A 10,523-nucleotide genomic window follows, 5' to 3' on the forward strand; every position below is an offset into this window, starting at 1 on the left:
CCAAGTTTCTAAAGGACCCAAAAATACTTGGGTACCAAAAAGAAAGTAATATACTTATTTTGCAGGAACACCACTCGAAATCAAAAAGAAAATGGAATTTGGATAGTGCGTGTTCAAACCGTATGAAAATCAGTTGCCGATTTTAATGATGGAAAAAGTCACTTATGAGATAATTCTACAGGAATTGTTATTGGTATAGGTACTATTTCATTTAATGAGTCCTATGATATTTCTAATGTTTATATTGTGAAAGATTTGAAGTACAAATTTTTAAGCATAAGTCAAGTATACAACTCGTATTTAGAAGTGATATTCAAGAAAACATGCATAATTGAAGACAACTCTGGCAAAACCATTCTCCTTGAAAGTAGAGACAAAAATGTATACATACTTGATTTTGTTAAAGGAAATTCAGAACATATCTATTTGGCATTCAGTTATGAAGATCCATGGATGTGACACAAAAAACTTGGTCATGCTAGCATGCAATTGATTGAAAAACTTGCTAGACATGAACTTGTTTTAGGATTTCCTAAGCTAGATTACTCAAAGGATCACATTTGCGATGCTTGTCAAATGGGTAAGCAAATCAGAAATTCATTTGTTTCTAAGGATATTATATCCACTTCAAAGTCTCTCCAATTACTTCATATAGACCTATTTGTACCAACAAGAGCTGCAAACATAGGAGGAAAAATGTACGCTTTTGTAATTGTTGATGATTACTCTCGTTTTACATGGGTTATATTTTTATCTAACAAACATGATACTTTGAGAAATTTTGAGATTTTCTGTGAGAAGGTTCAAAGAGAAAAACTACTATATCACCTCAATCAGAAGTGATCATGGAGGAGAATTCGAAAATAAGGCATTTAAAAAATTCTGTAATGAACATGGATGCTCTCATTATTTTTCATCTCCAAGATTCCTTCAACAAAATGGAGTGGTCGAACGAAAAAATAGGAATCTCTAAGATATGACAAGAACAATGATTTGTGAACACTCTCTTTCAAGAACTATGATTTGTGAACATTTTCTTCTCCATCATTTTTGGGTAGAAGAAGTAAGTACAACTTGTCATATATTGAATCGATTCTTGATCAGACCTATTCTGAAAAAAACTCCATATGAACGTTGGAACGGTAAAACACCCAATATTGCGTACTTTCATCCATATGGATGTAAATTCTTTGTTCATAATAATGAAAAAGACAATCTTGATAAGTTTGATCCACGAAGCGATGAAGGTATTTTTCTTGGATATTCTAACACCAGTAGATTTTACAGAATTTTCAATAAAAGATTTTCTATTATTGAAGAATCTATTCATGTTATCTTTGATGGTTGTAATTAAATTTCTGAGAACTATATAAATACAGATAATGACGATGTTCAAAACATTCAAAGTTATTTCTATCATATGCTGCATTCAAAGGTTTTAAACTTTTTCAAATGGTTGTTAAAAGTGCTTTTTAAAATGGTATTATTGGAGAAAAAGTTTTTGTCAAACAACTTTCAGGTTTTGAAAATCCTGAATTTCCGTACCATATTTATAAATTATCCAAAGCCCTACATGGTGTAAAAGAAGCCGCTCATGCTTGGTATGATTGTTTAAGTTCTTTTTTAACTTCTCATGATTTCTTTAGAGAAAAAATAGACACTACTCTATTCATCAAATGGTCTCCTCTAGGAAATTTGACTATTCAAATCTATGTGGATAATATTATTTTTGGTAGTATTAATGCGGTGTTGTGTAAGAAATTTGCTAACTTAATGTAAATCAAATTTGAAATGAGTATGATGTGGAGAGCTCACATTCTTTTTGGGATTGCAAATTCAACAATCTGACAAAGGAATCTTCATTAGTCAAAGTAAGTACACAAAAGAACTCATTCATACGTTAGGAATGAGCAATGCAAAAGCAATAGGGACTCTCATGAGTCCTACATGTTCTCTGGATATGGAAAACAATGGTAAGCTTGTAGATGAAACTAAATATCAAGGTATGATTGGATCTCATTTATATTTAACAGCTAGTCGATCAGATATCATGTTCAGTGTGTGTAAATATGAAAAAAATTTCATTTAACTGCTTTGAAAAAAATTTCATTTAACTCCTAAAAAATTTCATTTAACTGCTGTGAAAAGAATCATTAGATATCTTATGGGAACCACTTCCCTTGGTCTTTGGTATGATCACTCTTCTGATTTTAATTTAAAAGTTTTTTCAGATGGTGATTTTGCAGGTGACAGAATTGATAGAAAAAGTAGTAGTGGAACCTGTCAATTTCTTAGAAATTCTCTAATTTTCTGAAATAGTAAAAAGTAGAACTATGTCTCTATCTATACTACTGATGCTGAGTACACTGCTATTGGTTCGTGTTGTGCTCAATTACTCTGGATAACTCATCAATTAGAAGATTATGATATCTCTTGTAAACCTGCTCAAATTTTGTGTGAAAATTCTAATGCTATATGTTTGTCAAAAAAATCTAGTGCATCATTTTAGAGCTAAGCGCCTTGACATTAAGAATTATTTTATTAAAGATCATATTTTAAAAGGAGATGTTGACATATCTCTTGTTAGTACTGACTGTCAATTAACTGATATCTTTACAAAACCTCTTCTTGAAGAAAGATTCTATTTTCTCCGAAAATCCTTGGGAATATTTGAGAATTTGTATTGAATATTTGGCTAATTTTCTTACCTTTTGTGTGCATGCATCCATTTAATTTTCCGATGGCTTCTCGCTTTTTTAGGTAATTATTGTCAACTCTTCTTCTTCCCTGATTCCTTGTCACTTCAATCTCCTCATTCCCCTCACCTTGTTTACTTTTCCATTTCTCCTCTTCATCTTCCTCTTCTCTAGTTTAAATCCCTGCTCATTCCCTTGTTCCTATCATCTCTATCAATGGCTAAAACCTCTAAATCCTCTTCTCTTCCATCTCAAAAAAGCTCTAGAAAAAAAGAATGGGAGTGGTTTCTTCTCCTGTTTCAGTCGATTTTGATGCTTCTGAGTATCAATCCCTTTCTGATTCCACAAAAACCACTCATCCCTCAAAAATTTCTATTGAAGATGAGTCAGGCGACAATATGAAGAAAAAAGTAAAGTTCGATATTGACAATTTTTTAGATATTAAAAGTGATTTTTAGGGTCCCTCTCATAATCTCTTTTTCACTCTCTCAAGTCAAATATTATGGTGCATGGTCGCATTGTCGATTTAAATCTCTTATCGTCCCTCAACCATCCCATTAAAGAATTCTTTAATTTTCAAGTATGGAGAAATATCTTCTCCTCTATGCCAACCACTGTGTATGAGCCTCTTGTCCATTTCTTTTTTAGGTCTTATAAGCCTGGAGAGTTGGAAACTCCAGTGCTTGGAAAAAGAATCTTTCTCGACTGTTACATCTTTGATGTTACTTTTAAAATTTCATGTTCTGGTTTGTCTGCTCCCTCTAAATGTTCCTGGCCCTCAAATCTTGATGTGATGTTTGAAGAACCAAAAAGGGTCATTACGTTGGATTTCTCTATCAATCTTTCTTCTTAGTTAGGTCCTAAAGATGTCTCTTTAGAAACTAGAGTAGTTGCTCACATAACTGCAATAACTCTTCTTCCCCGTGCTGGTTCTCACTCCACTCTTAACACTCATGTACTCTCATCACCTATTCTATTTTGTTCAAACATTGTATAAATCTCTCTTCGTTTATACTTAAATTTATGTTGGACTCAGCCTTTGACTCTTCCAGTCTTTTTTTTGGGATGCTGATCACTCGCATCCTACAAGCTAATCACATATGTCTTGATGACTTTCCCCAATCTTGATTAAACAATGTTACAACTCAAAGCCTTTAGCTATATGGGGTATGTTAAAACTTATGACTCTTGGCTACTCAAGTCTGATTCTGATGGAAATTGTGCCCCCTCTTCTACTAAGGCCAAAATTCCCCCATCAGATATTCCTTCATCCTCCATCCCTCCTCCTCCTGCTATATCTGATCCAAAAATACTGGAGGATATTCTCGCTAAGATGAATTTAATGGAAGGGGAGTTTGAATCCCTTCAGGATCTTCTTCTTGGATCATGTTATCAAGGAAGTAGTCAAAATTGCGAATCGAGTTCATGCCTGTACTGAAGGAGTTGGTGCTACCATTTCCACTCAATTTGAAGCCCTCAAGACTATTATTGTTAACATCCTTACCTAGTTTCTCAGCAATTAACACTAATTTATGTTAACTGTTGTTTTTGGACTATAATAGGGCATAAGCCCTATGGTTTATTTTCTTCTAATTTTGTTTTTTTAGTTGCTTGCTATGACTATGTTAATATATCTTTTGTCTGTATAAGTGTGCTTTGCCTATTGGTTTGCCTGTTCTTTTCTTTTTGATATTGTTAAAGGGGGAGAATAGATATATAATAACAAATACAAGGGGGAGAAAAGAAAAACAACTTCAACTCTGGGGGAGTCGACTACTGGTGACACAACTCATTAATTCAAGGAGAGTCTACTTACAAAGGGAAGTTGACTACATTACTCATTCTCAACATCAAAAGGGGGAGATTGTTGGAGTTAATTTTGATGATAAATGTGCAGGTACCATCAAATCATCAAAAAGGAAAGAACAACAACATAAGGGCTATGGGGAAGGAAAGAAGGGCTGCAAGGAAGGAATAAAAGAATCAATCCAAGGAGATCTGCATATACATTAGAAGGAAAAAGATCAATCTAAGGAGATTTGCAAATCCATCAACACTCCTTGATTCAAGAAAGACAACATTAATAGGAAAAGAGATAATCAGTTCAAATTTGGTAAAAGGAATCCACCCTTATCTTGCTGAAGGAAAGAAGAATAATCACAAAATATGAAGAAGGATTTTGAGGACCCCTCAACGGCTAGAGATACAAAGTCAAGCTAGACTTTGTCCTTATAATTGGAAAGAAGGATTCACCTTCCTTTAAAGGATCAAATCCTTTGAGTTGCAGAATTCAAGCCACACACTCTATAAATTACAAGATCAGTGGCTGACTAAGACATACATTCGTCCATCCATTCTACAAACTCAGTTCTACTCTACTAAGAATTGTCATTTCTTTGTGAATTACTATATAATTAGAAAGAGAAGAGAGTTTACTTGAGTGGTGAGGCATTGTATCAAAAGATAGTGAAAAAGAAAGAGAGAACAAGAAAAAATTGAATGTAGATCTAGGATATACTTTACACGTCCTTTGTAACCTATTCACAAAGCTTAGTATAACACCTTGCAACTCAAGGGGACTAGACTAAGATCCACATTGGATCCCAACTAGTATAAAAACATCCGGCGTCACTTCTTTCTTATGCTTTTTAATTATCTCTTTACTATTTGATTAATATAGTTAAGTGCTTTACTTACCAGTTGACTGAAGAAAATAAAAAGATTCAATTACCCCCCCTCTTGCACTTTCATTCCGAAGTCAAAGGGTGGAGAAAGAAAATAAGGGAGATAGGGGTGTGATTCTTTCTTTCCCTGTCCCGCCATGACACTATGGAAGAATTCGCCTGCTATGGCGGCCCTGGCAGGGTCAGTTTCCAGGAGAAACTTTCCTAAGGTTTTCCCCTTCTCTCTCCTCTCCTTGAGATCATTTATTGATTTCTGAGGTTAAAATTAAGCCAAAGAACTAACTCTCTCTTAGATAAGATCGGCAAAGTTCACTCCAAGATCAAACCCAACAGTGTACCCGTAAAAACTTCTCCCCATTATCTTGGCATAAACAACATGACATCACAAGAATATTTTCATTAATCACCTTAAAAATTAACACTAGACCATCTTAATAAGTTACAACCACAAGTCTGTATAGACATGAGCAATTATAGTTCCTTGCGAACTTCAATAATCACGCAAGTACATTTCACACATAGGTATTTTTTCAGGCAACATAAAATGCACAACACATCATATTATACAAGCACAATTAATACATTATTAGTTATGCAGGCAATACTATGCACATAATTATAATTTTAAAACACATCACACAAGCAAGTCAAAATTATTAACTAGATTAGCTTCATGGATGACCATCAGTTGATCATCCATACACCTACACAACTTCTAAGGCTAGATACCAATTAGAACCTTCTCAATTCCAATTTATCTTGATTGTGTCCCTTCAACTGCAACAACGACATTCAGTTTACTTCATTGAGATACTAATTGGAATACAAAGATACCATTTAGACTCAACTCATACCACCAGTGAAAGACCGTTCAAAAAGAGAGAAGAGATAGAATGATTTTCTAGAATGCTTCATAGCTTCTCGAAGATTAGATGTGGATGTCAACACACCAATCCATAAGAGTTTACTCCATATTTGCTCTTGTACTAGGAGACTGGTAACCTGGTTCTGAACTAACTTGTCATGATTCAATCCATCGAGATCGTGCGGACACCCACTCTAACACCTAAGTAGGAGAACCCTTAATTTTTAATGGTTATAACAGGTGAAATTTAACAAAATACCAACTAACAGCCTAAATGAGTCATGAAGGCACCATATATTAATTTAAAATATTGAGGTTAATTACACAAAGCATTCTAGCAACCCCAAGGATACTAGTCTAATCAGGTACACGAGCTTTTAAGAATATAGTACATAAATAAAATAATGACACAACTCCCTCCAATAAGAAGGAAGAGTAGAAGCTGTTGGAGAATTATCTTCATCTGCACCTATGAAATATCACTGACCCTGCAACTAGATTGTGTCAAGTGGTATAGCAAAATTATTATCAGTACAAAAAAATGTACTGATAGGCATCATCGATCAACCCAAAACCCACCATATAATGTAAAAAAATCAATCAGAAGAAGAACATACTAAAACAAATATCTTGAGCCAATCATGTTGTCATGCCCTAGAAGGGTACCTAGGCATAATGACACTTGGAGACCATTGTTGGCCCCGAGCGAACTACTTGAACTATTCGCCCATTCAACTAATCAGGGAAAGACTCGACTCAATGGGAAAAGCAACTCAAGTGGGCAGTTAAACAATCTTCATCAAATGGTGAATAATAAATTTAGATACTCAAAGTGTAACGTAACATGACATAATAAACTCAATAATGAAAATATGTTTAAAAAAACACAAACTCCGAAAGGACCATCTAACTCGACTCATACTCTGTCCATGAAGCCTTTTAACTCAGCACTAGAAAGGTGCCAAGACAAGTCCAAGGCTACCTCAAATAACCATCAAAAGAACAACAAATGAAAGAAATAAAATGAAGTCCTCCGGATGCTAATGCAAGGAGGTCTCACCAAAAGCTGGACATGATTAAGTATTCAATGATGCGCCTGTTGAGGACCTTTATCATTTGTATCTGTATCATAAAATAATGCAGGACAATTGTCATAAGTACATGAAATATATGAGTATGTAAAATGGCTAGAAGAAACATAATCAACAATATTCAATCTCATGCAACTCAAGTCAAGGGACTTACTCTGAAATGACTCAATTCGATATAACATGAAGTGAAGGGAACAATACTTTAAATAATATATAATAAGAGACGTAACTCAATATATACATAAAGATATAATCATTTACTCTTTGGGAGGTTCTCTAAACGACAACTATCACTTATGAACTATTGATGATACAACGCTTAAGAACTGTTGTTGTCGCAGCCGTCCAATACCTTGACAGGGCAAAGGACACCCAACTCAGTGGATCCAAAATCAATAAAAGTCCATCGCTTTGGGACTTGAGATACATGGCCTCTATCCTACGCTGGCTATGTAGTTTATAGGGTTTGAGTTGTATTTACTCTTACCCAAATTGATGCTCATTACTACTCCCAAAATATTTTAGTATGCTCATATAAAGAATAAAATACTCAATTAACTCATCTAATCTCATTTAGAAATTAGAACAAGATTCAACTCATCTTAACTGAAGAATGCATTTAGAACATAATTTAACTCTTCAACTCAAACTCGAAATAGATAATGTCACGTAATAATGCTTAACTCAATTATGCTCAAAATGCTCATGATTCAATTAAAGATCAAGAGACTTCTCAACTCGACTTATACTCAACTCTTTCTAACACAAAGATGATAAATAACCATTATTTAAAAGTCAAATAGGAGATAACATGATTAGTACTACACATTCACAAATCATAGCTTAAAAACTCCATTAATGCATAAAATACGAATGGAAATCTCAATTAGAATTCATGAGAATGAAAACATGAATCCATACTTTCAATAATACTTAATTCAAGAAAACCCATCAATGCACATTAAAATATATACAAAAATAAAATAAAATTTATAAATATCTCAAGAACTCAATCATAGAACCTTAAAACTCAACTTAACTCAATGAACTGAAGGTATGGGCACGTGGATGAACTTAACCCACTTTATGAATATCCTTACATTCTTGGAAATCGAAGGAAATATCAAGACTTTGAAGGAATGGCTTGAAAACCTTGAACCCTAGCTTTCTTTCTTCTCTCAAATTCTCTTCTCTCGATGTTCTAAGTGTTAAATGAGAGAAAATACCTTTAGGGTATTGATCAGGGATATATTTTAGTACCAAAACGGCTTGGGAAAAGTTTGGAAAAGGTGGGAAAAGTTTGGAATGCCCTTTATTAAGAAAAATATGAAAAAGGGGTCGTAGGCACTGTTGGCGCGTCGCCCCAGACCCCAAACTACTACAACATTTTTTGAGCACACTAGTGGAGCACTGCGCCAGGCCCAAACTTCTGTAGTCAGTTTCAAGAACACTACTGGAGCGTCGCGCTAGGCCCTAAACTACTGCAGCTATAGTCTTCGGTAAAAAAGTCATAACGTTTTACTCTGAACTCGAAATAAGACAAACTTTATGGCATTGGAAAGTGGACTCAAAGAAATTTAATTTTATAGGTCATGGTCCACCTAACTCATAATATTCTGAAAGTTATGATCATATGAAGTTGACCCTTATATAATCTTATACGAAACTCAATCGGTAAGGGATCTTTGAACTCAACTTAGTACTAGAGGTTCTTCATGACCCTAATTAACCTCTAATATACTTCAAATACTTAGAAATTGATCCTAAAACATATATACAATTAGAAGTCATCGGGTTCAATCCTATACGCATAAGAAAAATTGCTCGGGTCTTAGCTTAAATTTTTTTTGGGGTGTAACACTTGTACACACACTTCGACCACCCTAATTATCTTGATCACTACTAGCATGTATCATGATATCAACATTCTACTTGGTCCGCTGCCAACTCAAATACAGATAATGACCTAGCCCATCTATCAAAAAGAGTAGTTCCAGACTACATATCACCCCAAATCCGTATAACCCACTTACTACCCTCATATAGATTTATCTTCACCACAATACGACTCTTGACAACATAATACACTAAAGCAAATCTCCACTAATCACCCAGATGAAACTTTCTTCACAAGGCATAAACTAGTCACTTCGACTCATGACCACGTAATACACTAAAACAAAGCTTCACTAATCACCCAGATGAAACTGTCTTCACAAGGCATAACCTAGTCACTTTATACCCATATCGCCCACTCCGCTTTCTACTCTCACACCTTTCCATACCTGGAATACTGAGCATATCTAACCAACACAATATAGTAAAACATATATGTAACACCCCCCAAATTTTTTTCCTAAGATTCAGACCCTTCTTGTATTTATGTAGGGTCGGACTCAATTATGGTAAAGTATAAAAATGAGTTAAGATGAGTCCCTGAGAAATTGAAAAGTGTTAAAGGTGATGTGGGGTCACAAAGGACCCCTAGGACCAAGCTAAGTCTAAAAGATTTGTCGTGGCTAAGTTTTAGGATGAGTTCGTATAAGGGGTTGACTTCTAATGACCCTATCTTTTGAAAGACGAAAATCTGGGTGGTCCACGAACTATTGAATTAAAGGTCATCGAGTCTTCTTTCCAACACCACCAAGAATGAAATTTTTGGAGTTTGAATTCAAAATGTATGATGATCCTAAGATGAACTAGCACGATAGGAATTTCAGGCCTGGGTTGCAACTGCTGGAAATTTGGGCTTGGCGTCGTAGTGGAGTCATGGTGAGCATCTCCAACATCAAGGTTTTCTTCAAGTCCCAAGGAGACAACTCTCACCACAAAGAGGACTCTACTCTTGAGTATAGCATACAACCAAAACAGCTTGCACATAGATGCAATCGAAAGGAAACTAAAGCATGGCAGGCTAGGACCTCATCAACACCATCCAACACTCCTCATTACCTGCAGCATCCATACTTCAGATAAAATCTTTGGAGCCCCTTGTTGGTTTATTTGTGAATATAGGCACAAAAGAAGATCCTCTACTAGCTGGGCTGAACAACCACAGCATTAGTGGCCTAGGTACAAGGCAACAACAGTTCTACTCCATAATAATAGCCACACTCAAAGCTACTGCATCTTCAATTTGCAGCAGGCAACAAACTTTTTCAAGGCGTTCCTCAACAACTCCAATGAT

This window comes from Solanum dulcamara, chromosome 1, assembly GCF_947179165.1.
Source record: "Solanum dulcamara chromosome 1, daSolDulc1.2, whole genome shotgun sequence".
NCBI lineage: Eukaryota > Viridiplantae > Streptophyta > Magnoliopsida > Solanales > Solanaceae > Solanum > Solanum dulcamara.